This window comes from Chamaea fasciata, unplaced genomic scaffold, assembly GCF_029207755.1.
Source record: "Chamaea fasciata isolate MVZ Bird 193981 ecotype frontalis unplaced genomic scaffold, bChaFas1.0.hap1 SCAF_2, whole genome shotgun sequence".
NCBI lineage: Eukaryota > Metazoa > Chordata > Aves > Passeriformes > Sylviidae > Chamaea > Chamaea fasciata.
In genome coordinates, this window is record NW_027094087.1 from 60,449,496 (window position 1) to 60,468,828 (window position 19,333).

General features: G+C 35.2%; 2 long non-coding RNA genes across 3 annotated transcripts; one reads left to right on the forward strand and one right to left on the reverse strand.

Annotated features, from left to right (window-relative positions):
* Positions 1–9,983: 9,983 nt before the first annotated feature.
* LOC136285970 (uncharacterized) lies at positions 9,984–12,776 on the reverse strand. Of its 2 annotated transcripts, XR_010719627.1 has the most exons (4): positions 12,560–12,776; positions 11,488–11,746; positions 10,964–11,192; positions 9,984–10,113 (listed from the first exon to the last, which is right to left on the reverse strand). It is a non-coding gene; the product is annotated as an uncharacterized lncRNA (long non-coding RNA). The 2 variants fall into 2 exon arrangements; XR_010719626.1 differs by having other exon boundaries at positions 9,984–11,192.
* On the forward strand, positions 11,949–18,834 carry LOC136285971 (uncharacterized). Its single transcript, XR_010719628.1, has 3 exons — positions 11,949–12,481; positions 17,644–17,715; positions 18,067–18,834. It is a non-coding gene; the product is annotated as an uncharacterized lncRNA (long non-coding RNA).
* The last annotated feature ends 499 nt before the right edge of the window (positions 18,835–19,333 follow it).

Here is a 19,333-nt window from a genome sequence, read left to right on the forward strand (position 1 = left end):
TAATAAGCTTAGGTTTATATCTTCCTCCAGCATGATCCAGTCAAAAAGTTCTGAAAAGGTGGAACAAAGCTATTTTGTCACTTCCAAATCCTATTCCTTCAGTACTCTGGGAACTACTATTTTGCTATGTTTCTGGAAGGCATGAGATACAGGAAGACACATTAATACTCTCCAATATTTCTTCTAAGGAAGTCAAAATATAGTGCTTGATAAGCTGCACTGCTTCCCAAATTCCCTCATTAATTAGGCATAACTTACAGGGAGAGGACAGATAAAAAAGATGCAGGAGGATGAACTTGGAAAGGACAAGAATACAAATGTGCTTGAGAGATACATTGTCTTTATGTGCCAAAAGCTGCAAATAGCTGCTCTAGCTTTGAAATGAAAACTGATGGACTTCCCGTATCCTTCTCAAGCCATAGTAACACAAAACATTTTGGATGTTTAGACAGTATCCATCCTTAGGGCAAATTTTCTAGATTATTCTCCTCAAAGACAGAAGTGAACAGATTCAGCAACTTTTCCTGCTAGCAGATATCAAAACCAACAAAATTAAAGTCTTGAAAGGGAGTAGCAAGGGGAAAGATACTTAGTAATGAAAACATAATTACAGTGTCCCTGATAAAACAAGACCACAAGAAACTAATTTACATAATAATTTTCTGAAATACATGAAGATTACATTTCTTTATGTGAACACCATCTATTTTCCATTCACATTCCCCTTGTGAGATTAAACTTCTTCCAAAATTTAGTTTCTGAATGGGAACAGAAGCACATACTTGGCTCCTGTGATCTAACCATAACCAGGAATATAACCTGCAGTTGTCAGAAAACATAATTCAGACTTCCTTATATCAAATTCAGTTTCATCTGTCACATCTGTTTTTCTTTTTTTTCCCATGCATAACCCTAAAAATGCCCTCTAAATAAGCTTTGGTATAAATAGCTAGAGAAACCAGAGCATTGTTCTTAAAAAAAAGCTGGGAGTAAAGTGCTGGTAAATTTTGCAGGATGTTGAAATTCTTCTATCTGTTAACAGGAAAGGGTCTTAAAGCTAAGTTTAAGGAAACTCAGCTGTGGCTGATTTTGTATGATTCTCATACAGTCAGCGGATTCCCTTAGGCTCTGTGACTGAAAAAGAATGCTCCCAACACACTTTGCCTAATCCATTTGTATATTCTTAAATTACTGAGACAAGGGAGTTTGTTTTTGGTTATTAAAATACTGAAGAGCTACACCTGTGGCATTTATTCTTCAAGTGTGATAAAGAAAACCTGATCTTACAAGTGATTAATAGGTTTTTATCTCTCAGCAAAGTTGGTTCTTGAGAGTCAGAAAATTATTTTCATCTTTTTTTTCAGTTTAATAAGTAATTTGAAATAGACATGATCCAATTCTTTTGATTGTTTCTGTACAAAACAACCATGAAAGTTTCTGTACTTAAATCATTTAACTATATGAAATTAATTTTTAAAAATGTACATCTTCAGTTGCTATGGACCAGGAATGATTAAGAATGTAAAAGGAATTTCAACATTCATTTTTCTGTAAATAGAAATATTGTTAAATGGCAAATTGCAATTCAACATTACATCTACAGGTTCACTCAGAAGGATCAGAAATTGAATTATTAATAAATATCTTTCTCTTGTTGGTTATTGAATTAGATTATTTTACACTAAATTATATCATTATTATAAGCTAAGTAGATAAAATAATATATATTCTTTGATGGCTTAATATCAGGATGAATCATTGCTAATACTTTAATATTCATAAGTCACTGGGAAAATGTATCAAACCTTACCTGGCTTCAGGAATATCAGGAAAATTAAAACCATGTCTGTAGCAAGATGAAATTTCTAGAAGTTGGGAAAATTTAGGATATTTAGGATTCCTTATGGAAACTGTCATATTCATTATTTGTTTAAGGTGTTTCAAACAGGAATATTTTATAAGATAATATTTGCTATTATTTAGGTAAGATTACAACCTTTCAGTTGTGAGTACTCAAATGGTCTTTAGTAGCAACTGTAAATACCTACTTACTAGTCACTTTACCCATTAGTTATTGTGTCATTTTAAACCAAGTTGAGTGGCCAACCTACACCACTTACAGGAAAGCACAAATGTACAAATTGTAAATGGGATGATGCCATTTTGTAATGATTTCAGTCATGATTTTTTTTGCCCTCACTTCTACCTTGCTTCTGCCAAGTCAATTCTTCATAATATTAAAAGCTGAAAGGTAAAAAAAAAATATTTTTAATAGTCTCATAACAGGCATATTTATTTCAGTTGAACAGGGAACATAGCATCCTCTGTGTTGTTTTATTTGTCTAGTCAATGCACTGAAGAAAAGAACAGCATGATCCTTTGCTAGATATATGAAAAGTACTTATATAAGGTCATATACTAAGTTGTCCTGGTTTCAGCTAGGGTAGAGTTAATTCCTTCTCAGTGGCTGTTACTGTGCTGTGTTTTGGTGAGCAATTGCATTGTGCATGATTTATTTTTTTCCTTTCATTATGATTTGTTATTATCCTTTACCATTATTATTTATTTTACTTTATTTTCAGTTTTTAAGCTTCTTATCTCAACATACAAGTTCTACTTCAATTCTCCTCGATCCACTTAGGTGGGAGAGAAGAGAAGGGGTTGAGTGAGCAGTTGTGAGGTGCTTCATCTCCGGCTGGCTTAAAACCACAAAGCAAGCTATTAAAATGGGGCCATTAGTTTCAGCATTACACATTTATATGGGTTATTAAATTCTTGTAAAAGATATTTATGTATTGCTTGTCACTTTCTAACACAAATCATCCTAATCCCCTGTAATCTGAAGGAACACATTTGGATATCTCTTTCTTTTGCCCTTCATAAAACTTTCCCAGAAATACCATGATACTAGTATTAGTAACAATGGGTCCAATGTCAACATCCATATGGATTTTTTACACAGAGAAACACAGAAAATAAATGCTTTTGTCTCAATAAGTCTGTGCAACACTTGAGAGAATTGCAGCATTTGACACAGATTTGATAAGTCTATTTGCTGTGCAACGCAATATTTTGCAGTGGCAGGGCAAGGAGACAATTTCATACTTGGTGGAGCTCTAGTATACTCTGAAGATTTGCCCTGTGAATGATTTTAATCCATACTGTGTCTTCATCAGAGATGCTTCTGAAGTGCTCTGCAAGTATTTAGCACCTCTGCACACTCACCTTTCTATTGGTATGTGTTTCTTGCCCACGTGGCCCTTATCTCCTAACTTCCAAGTCAGCAGCAAAGCGATAAAAGTATCATGAGGACTGACTTTAGGATACAAAGATTTCTTTTACTAAATCTTTTCTCCTCTGTTATCCTCAGGCATTTATGCTGGTGACAGAAGCATATCTACAACTGCAAATGGAAAAGATTCAAATGCCTCAACCCAGGAAAAAAATACTTATTCACGGAGATTTCTCTGTTGCTTAGACCAGTCCTTTAACTAGAACAGATTAAAAAGCAATGAGACTAATATAATTCAAGATACGAAACGAAATATGAGAAGTGGCATTACATATTACATGTTGATAGTAATAAATTTTTATATCAGCCAAAATTAATTAAGTATACAAATGAAAACGTAAATTAAACTTAAAGGGGACTAAAAAAGAAGAGAACTGGCCCTTACTGGAGCTTCAGCCCTCCAGGAAGATGACTATTATTGCCATAAATGCCTATAGATATGAATAACACAGTTATCTTCTGTTAAATTATTTTGAGGATTATGTACCTCCTTCCTTATTTTTCCCCAATCAGCTTGGCATCTGATTTCAAAGTAACTTGTAAATGCAGTGGTAAAACTGTGTCAAAAAGTATAATAACTTCTAGAGATGACAGGCAGAGTCACTATTAGTCACAAAGCTGGATTTTCCACCGACATTTCTCAAGAGTTTTCTTTTTAGGGACCTACTGAAATTGAACGTTTATCAGAAATACATTTTCTATATCAACCTTAGACTACAATTTTCAAGAACTAATTGAAAACACAAGAGTACCCATAATTAAGGAGATGCACATCCTTGGCTGTTTTGTGTCACAGCTGTGCAGGTTGCTCAGTACTCTAAGAACAGTTAACACTATGTGAAACACACACTTCAGTAGCTGACAATTTCTATAATAAAACTAAGGCTCAGAAAATGAAAGCCAGTATAGGCACACATGTAAAAATCATCTTTTTATGTTATTCTACAAAAAATAAAATAGTCTTTTGGAAAACATCAGTATAACAGTGAGTGAATATTTCAATAACTGCATGTAGGTAAGCACAGCTTTTTCTGCTGAGGAAAAAAAATCATGCTGCCACATTGATTTAGTTTTTTTCCTAAAATATAAAACCTATTTCAATAGGTATGTGTGCTAGGAACTGAGCTCAGGATTCTTTGATAAAATCTTTTTCTGCATTAAAAAATGTTAGCTTTGTTTCATATGAATTAACCTCTCTCAAGTTATTCACAAAATGACAGGAGATAATTGCTGTGAAAAAAAGCAAATTGTTTTGGTTATGAAAATTTATGCAGATTTGTAAGAGAAAAAACTGTTTTAATAAAAGGTGTCTCCCTATCTTTTAATTTTGCTGTTTTCAAAAAAGTATTTTCACACTATGGGTCAAACAGAAATGCATATTATGACATAAAATGGGGGAAACATCCTTATTTCTGTCTGTAGAGTAACAAATCGCTAGTAAAATTGATTTGAGCTGTAATTTATGCCATCTACTCTAAAAACATATTGGCTAATGGTATCTAGGCTTATTTTCATTACTTCATTTTAAATGAAAAATAAAAGGTACTATGGCATACTACATTCAGCATTAAAAACAATGATAAAAAATGTTCTGCGGAGTTTACATAAGCTCATACATGGAGAGGTGGCCACAGAAACTAATGCTGTGTAATGAAATTGAATCAAATTGAAAATTAACATATTAGTAAAAAGATTCAAATTAATATTTTCCATTTGAAATCAGCAGAGACAGCTGTAAAACCATGAGTAGCCTGAAAAAGAATCCCAAAGGACTTCTACAAGAATTAAAGCCATTACTATTGCTGAAATCCATCCATCTACAGAGAGGCAGTGGGAGACATAGACTACGGAAATTATTGCATTCTAAGGTGCAAGCTGTTAGCAGCATTTTCAGGCTCTGGAGTGAGTGCAGCATACTGGTGCTCATTCTGAATACCAAAGAGATATTTTACTCCAAGTGGGGTGTAAAGTCAGATCCCACTGACTTTAGTATCATTTTGCCACTGAGCTCAGCAGAGAATTTAGACTTGAGATAATTGTACACATGGCAATATGAGTTATCTACAGTTTTAGGATGATGTTCATACCTAAAATATCAATATTTTGTAGCTGAATTAGCTGTCTTTTAGAGTACCATGACCTAAATTCAGTCTGGTGAGGTTGAGTGGTCTTTATGTTACACTTAGTGACACAGGTCTGTTTTAACACAAAACTTCAGAATTAGAACTTCCCACATTTTTGTCTGGGCTGACTGTGCCATTATGTGCAGTGTGAACTGTCTATGAACCTGAAATAAAAATACAGCATAGAAGAGAGTATGGGCATGAGAGGGTGGCAGAGGGCTTGAGATCAGAAGCACAGGATAATATCAGAGGTCCAGGGCTAAAAATGCTACACCAGTGGCCCATTAGTGCCCACCTCTGGAGTGTAACCTGTACAGGTGGTTTTACAGATGAAAACAGGAAACAAAGAATAAGTACCCAACAAATGGAAACTGTACCACATAGAGTAGATCTGACAGAAGGTGGAATCAAAGACCAATTTAGGAGGTGCTGTTAGAAAAGATATGAAAATACCCCCAAGCCCCTAAGAGAAGGGAGGAAGACACCCCACAGCTTCCCAAACCCACATAATATTCCTCCTGGAAAATGATTAGGACTAATGATTTGCCCAAATACCTTTTTTTTTTTTCTCTCTCTTTTTTTTTTTTTTTTTTTTTTTTTTTTTTTTTTTTTTTTTAATAAGAATTAGCAGCAATAGTAATTTCATTTATAAATGCTAGCAATTACTAGAATACTAAGAATTGTATTAATTAGAATTCTGAAGTTATTAGAATGTATAGTTGTTAGAAAATTCATAATTTCTTGATGATAATGCTAACAGATCGGTATAAATATAATTTACTGATATAAATTCTGCATTGTGTTTATATTGTGAATTTCTCCAGCTCACACAAAGCACACAAGAGATGCTATCACATTTTGCATGTTTGATGAGAGTCTGTCTCTCCTGTGGACAAAGTTCAGGCACTAACTGAATCGTGTCTATGAGGCTACTCATGACACAAACCAGTTGTATTCACATTTTACTGGCTTCTTTTCCTATACAGTCATATATTCAAATATTTATATGGTTTCTTTTACACTAAGTATAACTCATCCTCAAAACTCTTCATGCTGCTCATGACTGAAACAACCTTTTGAATTCACAAGTTTTACAGTTACTGTTTCACATGTGGCAAACAGATATTTGGAGTATTACTACATTCTATTTAATCTAAATGTCAACTCTCTCTCCAAGGAAACATGTATGATTGGAGTCACGCATCACGATGTGAAAATAGCAGGTGGTAACCCAGCAGTGGTACCATGTTACTGACTGCACCCATCCAGTTGACTTTTATGCTCATATGGCTGTAATCTTCCCAGGTATGGATCTAGACACCTTACTGAAAAATCTATATACACCCTGAAAGTCTTGCACGCAGGGTCTTAAAGGTACTTAATCATACCAAAAATTCAGATAAGTGTCTGACGAGGGCTTCTAAAATCAACCCTCACACATTTCACTGAGGAGCTGAAGATCACAAAATTAATTGATTTTAATAAAGAAGGAATGTAAGCCTCTTATCCTCAGTTACTCACAGCCTTAATCACTGAAATGTCCTTCCTTATTTACATAAAGTAATGATGAGTAATGTACATTTTCACATCAGATTAATCCCTCACGCTCAGTTGACATGTGTTTCTCTAAAAGGCATGTTCAGTAACAGTTCTGCAACTATTCCCTCTATGGAGCAATGTTGCACACTTTAGTTATTGTACTTAGGAAAGAAAATAAAACAAAGGGAAAAAAGGAATTCACCTTCTACTTTTCCTTCTTTAGCTGTGTTTTTGTTTAAAATACAAGATACCTCTCAAAACACACAAGGAATAAAACAGATTATCAAAAAGAGCCAATTTGCATGCAAGCAACTGTCAAGTTAAAATTCAGATATTCAGATTTTATACAGGAACTCACTTCCTTAGTGAGTTTTGAATAAATCTTCCGATTTTCTATGCAAGGATTTTGTTTCTGTTGGTGTTTGGGGTTTTTTTGGTAGTGTTTTTTTTTTTTTTTCTTGATAGATGCTATCATGAAACAAAGCTTTGTGTATGGCTTGAACCTGCTTCTATCAGACTAAAAGAATAGTTTAGCACAAAGAGACTTTTGCAGTAATGCTAACTTCATTTGAGCTTGAAAACAGTCTGGTGTGGTAGGCAGAGCAGGGTCAAATCCTGCAGCTGCAACAATTTGATCATTGATTTTGTGAGACTGAATATCACCGTGGTTCTTCATAACAAATTTTGAAACAATTTTGTCTATAGATGTAATACATAGCAGGTAGAATTAGGACATACCACAGAAGAAGCTTTTTAATTTTTTCATAAAATGAGTTAATTTTAATGAGATCTTTATGGCACAAATTAGGAAGGGAGCCAGTGCAAGCTGACTCACAGGAAACTGTTTCAGAGTTGAGTCTGTTTTAGCATAATAACAATAAAAGGGGTTGTCATTTTCTGACAAGAAACAATATCCCATGCTTTTACAAATGGTGATAATAGCTGAATGAATAGCTAAACTGTATTTTCAAAGAGAAGCTTTTGATCTTAAAGACTTCAGAATGTTTTTGGCAAGTAGAAGAGGGGTAGGAAAGGTCATGCCTGTATCTGACTTCATTCTTTTTTGTGGGTCTAGCAATCAGTAAATGAGATTATAGAAAAAAAATCCAGTTTTCTCAAAAGAATTGGAGTAGAAGAAAATCAGCTAGAATACGTAATTTGAAAAACTGATGTTCATCATCTCAGTGATGTGTCTTCTGTGGAACGTTATCAAAATAGTGTTAGATGCAAGCAATATGCTGAACAGAAGATATGAAAAAGCCTTTAACTCACTTACATGTGGTTATCCACATGCTGCTGCTAAGGTGACCTAAAGACAAGCAAAACCAGTATTGTAACATCCATGAAGCTGACATGCTATGAACAGCCTTTCCAGGAGAACTAAACAGTCTAACAAGGATCTAATTTGTTGAAACAGTAGGAATCTGTGCTCTAAGGCCTCTTGTATCCCTGTATTTTGTTTCATAATGGTCTTGAAAAGTTTCACAGGTGCTGTTTTAATGTTAGTGGGTTAACTAAGGATAACCTTGTGTCTGTTTCTGGTCTGAAACAAATAGGTATCACTTGCAAAATTCATTTCCACTCCTATTCTGTTATCTGAATCTTTGACACCATATTAACAGGCTTCATCTAAGAATGCCTGAAGGTGGCAGTTAGTGATGATCTCAGGATGTGAAGAAAAAAAAAAAAAAAGAAAAAAAAAAAAGCCTTGCAAACACAGAGGAATTTGATTCAGGCAGCTGAAAAGTCATTAGAAGAATTTCAGCAGTATAAACTGTTATAAATAAAGTTCTACTCTACATGCAGCTTTTAGCATCACTCAAATTTATCTTTCTTCTGCCTCATTCCAGAGTTTTCCTTGAAATGCTTTTCTAAGTTACACACTGGAAAAAAGGGAAAAAATTAAGAGATAATTCAATTTATATTTAGTGTAAAAGTAGTACAAAACTTTTTTTCATCTGGGTAGTATGGGCAATTTAATCTCACTTCAATTCCGTACAGATGTTAAGTGATAGAAAGGTAAAAAAAATAAGCTCATTGAAATTCTGTCAGGTCTGCTGGCATCCTGTTGGTGACAGTTATGGAAATGAATGAAAAGTTTTAAAAAACGTTTTTAATGTATTTACATGTACAGAATTTAGGTACATGTCTAATAAATGCTGATTAAAGATAAGAAGAGATCTGCAACGAAATAGACAGTAGCTGACAGGTTCTGCAACTTACATAGCAGTGATGTGATTGACAAAGTTTATGTAATTGATTCTCCAAAAAGTTGAAAAATGACAAAAAAAAGCACACATATACAGAAAGATTTAACCTTTTTGATAAAGGAGCAGTTCAGCTTCACCAGAGCAGAGACAAACATCTTCAGTTACTGTTAGCTTACTGAACCATGCCTGCGAGCTAATTAATTACTGACATTTATCAGTAATTAACACTGTCATCCCCATCTCAGTTTTGTGGAAATTGGACTGTTTTTCATAATGTAAAACATTGTATGCATGATTTGGCTTGAGCTTGGGTTTAAGCATGAGCTATTAGAGAGGGGAAGATTTTTTTCTGGAGGATCATACAAAGACAAATGCATCAAAAGTAGACTATATTTACAAAAAAATTGATAAATGATTTTACAAGTCTCAGCAGTTTTCTGAATTCTGTTAAGTAGGTGGTTAGTTTCCACATAAACTGAGCATTTTCTGAAGTGAGTAATGAGCCAATTCCCAGTTTTTAATACCTGAATAATGTGGTCTGGCAAAGGAATTCTGCAGGAGCTCAACACAAAATTTGTGTCTAGGAAAACTGGATCCCAAGAAAATTAAATCAGTTCTCTGCTCTTTTTCTTTTCCTGCTAGAACAGCCCATCCCTGGACTTCTGACACTTAGTAGAGAGACTGACATAAATTATATGGTTCCTATTATGTCCAGTAAATTTCTTCTTAATGAGAAAAATGAAGAATATTAAAATTGTTAGATATCTGCTTCTTCGCTGATACTTTAAATGACAACACAAAGCTTTTTGAAGGAAGATCACCTATTAAATTCTTATAAGTGTTTTACTTCAGTGAAAAACACAAATTTGGGTTCTTCTCCAAGTAACAATTATTTGTCTTTATGATTCCATGGTAACTTTGTTCTTGAGAATATCTCTGTTTTCACACCCTGCAAACAACACAAATGATTAATTTAACATATTTTTTGCTGTCTTTATTAAGAGGTAGAAACCTTCACCTGTTTCACTTTCCTGAATATTTGAGTCTAAAGGAGATATAACACACATTACCTCTGAAAGTCTCTACTCACTCATATCTTCTGGGATAATTTCTGTTTCTCCGTACAATAATTAAAACAATAGCTCTTCAAGCTTAATTTAGCAATGCAATATAACCCACTTTCATGTAATTTCCTGTATTTGAGAAGTTTTGTTTCTTTGGTTTTAATTTTTTTTTCCCTTTCTGCTTCAATAATTTTAGTTACAATGGAAATACAGGTACAGAAATATTATTAAAATACTGTGGACCACAGATGTGTAGTAAATATTGTGTCTTCCTGTCCATTCTAAGCTGTCAATATTTCGTTAAAGTAAACAAGTTGAGTCTTGATACACAAGCCGAAGATTTGCATGAAGCTGTTTATTCAATTGCCTTAGACCTTATGGAGTTATAAAACAGGAAAATAATCTCTTTAGATACTAGGTTTTCCAAATAATTTTGGTTCATATTATTATTTTAGAAGATGTGCAGGTTTTATAGAAGATTCTGTACTTAGGAAGAGCAAAACTATTTTACTACACTCAATGAACTACCCAAAAAGTAAATGCTACCCCCTAATCTTGTTTTGTTGATCTCCAGTATTCATTTAAAAAATGTATGTCAAATTCACCATTTACTATATCTCTGCATTGAATTAATCCCATTTATAGTAAGATGACTTTAAAGAGTAGGTATAAAATTACGCAAAGCCTTAATACTTGTCTTGTTATTATTTGTTTCTTTGCTTTCTAGCAACTCACAGTGATTTCTCCACTATATCTCAATAGAGCAGCGAATTTTAAAACATCTTGATCTATTTATTGTAAAAAATTTATTTTGATGAATCACTTTCTTGACCCCATTTTGTTGACAAGCATTTAGCATTCAGTAAGTTCTCCTTCAATATATCAGATGTATGGTAGATTTCTTGATTAGTGTTCTGCTCAAAGATTAAGATTACAGATCTGCAGCTCAGCTTCTAGATCATTCCTGAAACAGTCAAGAAAAATTCATTGTTTCAAAAAATTTCTTTTAAGTGAACTTATTTATTAAAATACTTTTGAGACATGAACTCAGACATAAGTATAGTCAAGCAAGTTGATTTATAAAGTAAATGAATATTCATGGTCATCAATCAACCTCCTGCTGCCAAGAGAAGCCAGCAGAACAAGTGCATCTTGCAATGTGCCCAGAGACTCCCACTTTGCTCTTCTACTTAATGAAGAGAATGCAATTGTTTAGTAAATCCTGAATGCTCTGTATCCAAAGAAAGAGACTTACTTACCTGCAAACAGTTTGTCCCAACATTTTTTCCCCCTCCTCTTCAGAGAGACCTCATTTCAGCCATTTTTTTAAGAAGACTGCACCATAAGTTCACAATGAAATGATGTAAGGGAAATAAGGCTTTATGTTGTTATAATCGTTACCCCTGCGAAGGTCAAACAAAGCTTCCCTCCCATAAGCAGGACTGGCAAGCTGGTTACGTTTGATGAGAAGGCTGAGGTACTCAACTCTGTTGTGGCTTTTCAGTACTTGAAGAGGGTCTATAAGAAAGATGGGGAAAACTTTTTAGCACATCCTTGTAGGAGAAGGGAATACAGGTGACCTTGTCTCTGGTAAGTAACAGCTGTGTTAACTACCCAACACAGCCTCAGCCCTGATGAGTCACAGGTATGGCCAATAAAGATAAGTGTGATAGAAAGGAGTGGGTTAGCTGATGGAGGGGTAGGTAGTGGAGGAGGAAATTATGAAAGAGGAGGAACTTTGAGGAAGAGGGAACAAGAGGATCCTGGGGAGGGTGAATCAGTGCTGTGAGGTCAGTCTAGGTCTGCAGTTAAGAGCCTGTTGTTGGAGCCTCCAGTCACAGTCTAGCCAGGTAAAAGCCTCTAGTCAGAGTCTCCAAACTGACCTGCAGTCATAGTTTAGCAGGAAATAACCAGCAGTCAGAGGCTGCAAGGGAAACCCACAGGAAGAGCTTACTGCAGCAAGAGTCAGTGAACAGTTGGAGCCAGGGTGGCTAAGCTGTAAAGAGGAATAAACCCAGACCCTTTTCATGTTTTGATAAAAAAGAAGTCTGTGTCTTGGCTCATTTTTATCCTCCACCAAGAGGGCTGCTGCAACAGTCTATTATGTAAATAAAAGAGGTAGCAGTTTTACACTGCAGGATGGTAAATTTAGATTAAAAACAAGGAAGGCTTTTACAGTGATGCTGGTGAAACATGAGAACAAGTACCCGGAGAGGTGATGGATGCTCCATTCCTGGAAACATTCAAGGTCAGGTTGGCTGGGTCTCTGAGCAACCTGATCTGGTGGAATACGTTTATGCTCATTGCAGGGGGGCTGTGCTAGACCATTACCTCTTGTCCTATCCTGCAAGAGGCTCTGCAGCTCAGAGCACTGTTCAGGGCAGTGCTGGTTGAGAACAAGGAATGAGAGGGAGGTCTTCTGCTTGTAATCCAAAACAACCTATGCTTCCAAAAGTTCAGGGACAGAAAGACACTGAAAACAGTGTGCAAGAGTTTATAAAGTGGGGTGGTCCAAGGGGAAGGTACCAATCCTTAACCAATAGGAAGAGGATAGAGGAGGAGAACAAGGAGGAGTTTCATACTTCAGGAATCAAGGGGAAAACAGTGGGAGGAGGGCAGGTCACATGGACCAATGGGGTGCTGTGTTTTAGGGGAATTCCAAGGAGGAGGTCAAGAAAGGGTTGGCCCAAGGGAAAGATTGACATAGAACATTCAAGAAAAAGGGGCAGGGTGAGGTTGAAACTGACAACTTAGAGGGTGGAAACAACTTCTGGGGGAAACCATTAATCGGGGGGGGGGGGGGGGGGGGGGGGGAGGATGGGGATAATGAAAATTCAAACACACTACAACACCCCTGAATGCTATTTCTGTCCTCTAATATACTTGAAGTTTATCCTACTTTGATATCAATATAAAAAAACAATAGCCATATTCATGACTTCAGGTCATTAAGTGAAATACTGAAAACCAGCTGTCCTGGGTCAGTGCCATAAGAATTTAACTAGATGGATTCTTCCAATTTGACAGTGAACTATTAATATTCTCTGATTGCATATTCCCGATTAGTTTTGCAATCTACTTATCATAAATGCATTTTAACAATTTTCTTTTGCATCCATATGATGTTGACACTAAAAAATTTAAAAAAAACATTATGGAAGCTAGATATAAATCTCTAATATATTGCTTCTTTTTTTGTCTGTAAGGCCTGTTATGTTATCCTGGGAAGAATTATACTGGTTTGGCATGATTTGCTCTTGAATAATTCGTGTTGACTGTTGCTTACTGAAGGTCTAAAGTGCATGGACAAAAAGGCTGGCACTTGTGAAATCAGAAGAGAGCTTGTCATAGAATGACATTGCCCAATACCTCTTTCTATTTCTGTAGTAAGGCTTAAAAATACTACCTGTTCCAGGGATTTTGTAACAAATTGTCACCTGGCATTATTCTTTGACAAGTTGATTTCCTCTATTGAACTGATGTAGATGAACACAGAATGGTTTTAAATTATTTGAAAAACTGAAAAAGGCCCTTGTTAGTCTCAGTAGAAATTTTAAGTGAAGAGAGTATTGGCTGACTAACGTGGCAGGGACTGGCATTCAGTGAACATTTTTTTCTTGGTTACTAATATATGAGGATGACAGTGGCCTATGTAAGGATAAAAAAAAAATCAAACCCTGTTGCATGCAAAAATAATTCAGTTATCTAAAAATATGTTTATTCTTTTCTTTTCTTAGCTAACAAGTTTAATAGTGTCACACACTTTCATGGTTTTCACATGTCAGTGAGGGAACTAATAGCCGAGAGACTATTCTAAGAAGAAGAATGTACTGATTTCTTAATTTTTGGCTTCTCAAAAATATTCTCTATGCACTGTATATCAACTGGGAAGGAGCTATTAGAACTAAAGCAGAAAAACCTGTGAGATGAAATTAAAGGACAGATACAGATAAATACATATACACAAAAACTTAGATAAGTTGAGCCAAGCACAATGACAAAAAAAAGATTCTTTATGCACTTTTATCTGTGCGAGGACAGGGAATAAAGGTCTAAAGGCTTGGCAGAGGTTTATGGATAGGTAATATCATATATAAGAGCCTGAGGCCATAAAACTTAGTTGTTATCACTCCTTTTTTAAGCTAAGAACTAAAATAGAGTCTTTGATGCTGCTTTCAGCTGTACCAGAATGGCTGGCTGCTGAGAATAATGCATTTGGGAAATGAGATCCAAGGTAAATTCTTGTTCTGCCCAATCCTAAACTGCATCTTCTGAGAAAATGCTACAAAAATGTTTGAAGGGAGAAAATTTGGAAGAATCATTTCAAACTTTATCTAGAACATAAAAAAAAAAAAAAAAAAAAAAAAAAAAAAAAAAAAAAGTTGGTGCTCAGTGTATTAGCAGTCTATCACATTACTGAATTTTTTTCTCCATGGTGTGAATTCCCACAATGCCTCTTGGAAGTATTACATCTATGTTGGTCACCAGTACACAAACAACCAAACTCCAAACAAAACAAAAAAAAACAAATCCTCTTTCAATGCTTCTCTGTAATGCTGTGCCACTTGACTTCTCCAGAAGGGAAATTATTGTCAGCAAGTAGGTCCTAAGATGTACAGACTAAGTCTTTGGGGCGTTGGGGTGCAGTCACGCTCTCTGATAGATGGGAGTACCTCCAGGGAAATATTTTTTCCATGAACAGTTAGGAAATTTGGGGCATAGCACAAGCTTCTGAAAATAAATTTGGGTGGCAGAAACTACATTTTAGGTAATACCATGCTTATACATTAAAGCTGAAAGATTGTGACATTGGATTGCAATGGTTATATCCTTGAATTTTATAGCCGAACAAAATTAATGGAATTAGCTCCATAAATGAAATTATTGCATACAAGAATGGGCACAAAAATATTAAGTAGGGAGAAGACTCATATCCTGCTCTTCCTTTTCTATTCTGTGTGTTTATTTCATGATTAACATGGAAGACTCAGAAGTGAGCCTTGTCTTACAAGAAATTCTCTGTAAAAAGAGGCAACAACTAGAAGTGCTCCATGTGCACTCTCTCCCTTCTTAGGTGTTTGGCCTGCAAATAACTCTGCCTATAGCTCTTGCAGCTTTTATAATTTATACTTCTAAATTAAATAATAGACAAAAGGTAAGAATAGTGAGTGGAGAGGTAACTGCAAGTATCCAGAATGTACTGCTACATTCCACACAAACTTTAGCCAATATAAGTGTGTAGAGAGGAAGAAGTGTTGACTTCTGGGGGCTGGTGCTTTTTGCTCCTTCATTGCCGTTTGCCTTTTGGCTGTGTAGCATACTCAGCTTAAATTTGGGTTATATCTGTCTCCTCCTTAAACAGAGGAATGTTGCATTGCAGTCTCAGAGTACAGCAGAAAACCTCACTTTTTGGGTCATTCTGTGTGTTTTTAGAACAGTAACCAGTGAACTGGCCATGAATTACAAATATTGCAATCCTGTCAAAATTCATTGATAATCTTTCCTATGAAATTTTGCTTTTCTGCCTGTCTGATAAAATTGATCTCAGCTACTCAAACATTCATGGAAAATAAACATGAAAAGGTAAAGAATGTGACTGAGCTGAAATTTGGTCTAGAATCTCAAGAAGCATTTCTCAAGTTCCATTTCTATTCTCTTTACTATTCAACTCGTTGTAAGAAAGCTAATGTTCATATTGCTTTTAGCTGCCAGCATTTCTGCTAAAACAGTAGCATTTAGAAACCCCAGGGAATGGTGTAAATGGGGAGAAAACATGCAAGAGATTTAAATTGCCTTTTGTATCAACCTCTCCTATTTTTCTCTTTCCTCTGTAAAGTAGCTAAGAAAGAAAACTCAAAACTGTATGTAGAAAGCAGGTTTTAGAAAGTACAAAATTCTTCCACAGTAGGCCAAACCTATGATACTTTGGCTACTACCCATATTTAGACTTATTTTGATTTGCTGATTTCCTTATACAGTTCTCAATGAGGAAAACATGGTGTAGGATTATTTTTCACTTAATCCTGCAACCTCTCTTTAGGATCAGTTTATTGAGTCATCACTGGCACAGTGCAAAGAATCTGTGCATGAGATATATTGTCAGTTTGAAAAGTAAAAAGCAATTATTTACCAGTTCAGTATGCACAGAACATAGCTAAGATTTGATGATTTAATGAGCTATTAGGCTAATCATTAGTCTCCTCACCAGTACTCTTAAGGCACGGTAAGAGTTTCTGCTGGCCTCAGAGTTGTCAGCCAGAAGGCTCAAAGCAGCCTCTAATCACTCCTGGAAAGGTTCTCAGTGAGGCAGCTCTGAGTTGCCAGGTGTCACCTGCTCTGTCATCACTGGTGACAGTGATAATCTCAATTTGAAGCCCCGGTGATTTCTAACTACCCAACTATCTGTACAAGTTATGTTTTAATATTTTATATTTTTTTTCATGCTAATGCTTTTCTCCTTGGATGCTTGAACCACTAATTACCTTGTCTCAGTAGAGCTGCCTCTGGCTATGATTTTATCTGTCTTATTTTTCTGTCCTTTTTTCTTACATGCCCCTAAACTAAGAACTTTTTCAAAAGTCAAATACCAGCTTATGCAGCTGGGCCAGTTCACAGATGGGTCTTGAACTCTTGGCAGCGGAGCACAGTGGAAAAGGGGTTTAGAGCAGTATTTATGAAGAAAGAGGTTTAGAAGCTTTATATGTAGCTTTTGTCTAAGTGAAAAAGATCAACAGACAATCAAGATATAAGCAGTTTAATTATGCATTTTATAAAGTGAAGGCAAATCTTTCTTTTTCTGGAATTTGTGAATCCAGAAGAGCCTATTGAAACAAATAGGTTTCCAATTTTTAGTGTTTCTAGCTTCAAAGTCATAAATTCTGACAAATACCTTTGATATGTCGCAAGGAATAACATTTTCAGCTAATGTGAACAAATATCTGATAGATTATTACGCAAAATCATTATGAGTAGGGAAGCTTTGACTGTGTGCAGGAAAATGTTTGAGTTTATTTGAAGTTTTCCTATTCATAAAAAAAGTTTGCATTTGTACAGTAATGAAAGAATGGAAAAGGACCTTTTTTTTTTTCGAGAAAATAATATCATAGATGGACAAAGGAAAAAATTAAAAAGAAAAGCTGTCACTTTGTCTAAGCAGAATCTTTGCAGCAAGTTCAAACTGTTTAGATTTGACAAAACCGGAAACATTTATATATATATAAATAATGTAGATGTATCCTATATTCAATATATATTATTCATATTGCAACTTTGCTACAAATAGCATGAAGCATTTAAAAATTGTCAGTCTTTTCTTTAACTGATGCTTTTTTCAAGGGTCAGCAATGAGAAATCAAATAGGAAGTAATTTCACACATTTAATTTACATATTTTTTGCTAATTGCTTTCCAATTCAGAGTATCTATTTGTAACTATGATAAAACAAGACTGCATTTCTCTTCATACAAAATGAACTCTTGAATATTAAGGTAAAACCTTATTTCCTTCAAGTCAAATTTCCTTATTTGCTAATAGCTAATAGATTGGTGAGAAATACTCATGTTCCACCATATAAGTTATAAAAAATAAATATTAAAAAATCTCAAAATGATTGTTTAAGCTAACCATCAGCTATCATCACATATAAAGATCCTAGCCTTAAACTTATAATATGTCTATTCAGAAAGTGCCCAGTGAGAGAGTTAGCACCCTTTTCCTAGTATACCTCCTGGGTGATAGATAACTCAACATATGGCTCATTTGTTTGGCTCACTGATTTTATTATTCTCACTTTTGCAAATGTTGCATATTGCATCAAATTACTGTTAATCATCTTCCAGGTACCAGCAAACACCCTCCCAGTTCATGTTAGACCTCATCTCAGCTGCCTCCTTTGGAAAGAAGAATGCTGTAACTCTGAATGATGTGTGCTATGAAATATCATAACTATTTTCTAGGAAGAATAATGTACAGTACCACCTGTGCTAGTAAAGCCATACTGAGGAAGATTTGTTATATTAAAAGGATGCAGCTGCTTCAGATTGCCCTGAAGCTCAGTGCTTTGACTATTATTCTTTATAATTTTGGTAGTCTTTATTTACTGAGAGCAGTTGGACCTAATAAAATGTAGATACAGATATAAATATCTAAACTTTTTTTTACTCAGAATTTTCATGTTCCTTGTGGTCAAATGTCTCTCAGCCATACCTGGGGTGTTGATAGCATACAACTAACGCAATCCTTTTTCTAACTGGAAACACAAGTGAATTCTTACTTTGCCTTTTCTTCAGAGGTGAAAGGACTGAAAACTCCAAACTGTTGACTAATTAGCTGCACAACTATCACCTGCATTATTTGGAGTAGCTCTAATGAGTTTTCACACACTTTATTTAGCAACCTGCATAAGGCTTACACTTTTTTTAAACGGGAGCTCCAGAGAAAACTAAGGGACATCCATCCTGGTTGTCTCTTTCTGAGTTTAGATGTAAATAAGTAAAGATTCACGAGCTATTCCTACCCCCGCACTGGATAAATAAAGGCATACTTTCTGTAGCAGGAAGAACAGAAAGGGCAGCTGGAGCCTGAGAAGAGTCAGATGGGGAGGTAGAGAAGGCTATGAATCAAAATCTTCTTTTTAGTAGAGTAAAAAAGTTCATAAGAAAGGTGAATTTAATTATGTGAATATTGATACTGTTGTTGCATATACCTGGATCCTACCCTTTATGCATATGTCAATAAAGGCTCTACATTTGAAGTAAGTAAATCCCATATTTAGAGGCTTTATGTTCAACCTATTCAGGCCTTCAGGCAGTCAACCACCAATATTTATCTACTCCACCTGTAATGAAGACATTAATTTCCTTTTCCCTCTTCATTAGGACTTATTGTTTACTATATACGAGAAAAAAAATACACACAAATGTGATTGCTCCATTGTGCTCCTTCCCTTTGCCATGGGTGCTTTAAGGTGAGGTACTTAATACCTACACAACCAAAACACTCAGGCAATTCTTTGATTGCCCCTCACTCATTAAAAAGATAAAACTATACTTCAAAGGCATATGTGGGCAAGAATAATAAATCACAGGAGAAATCACAGAAAATTAT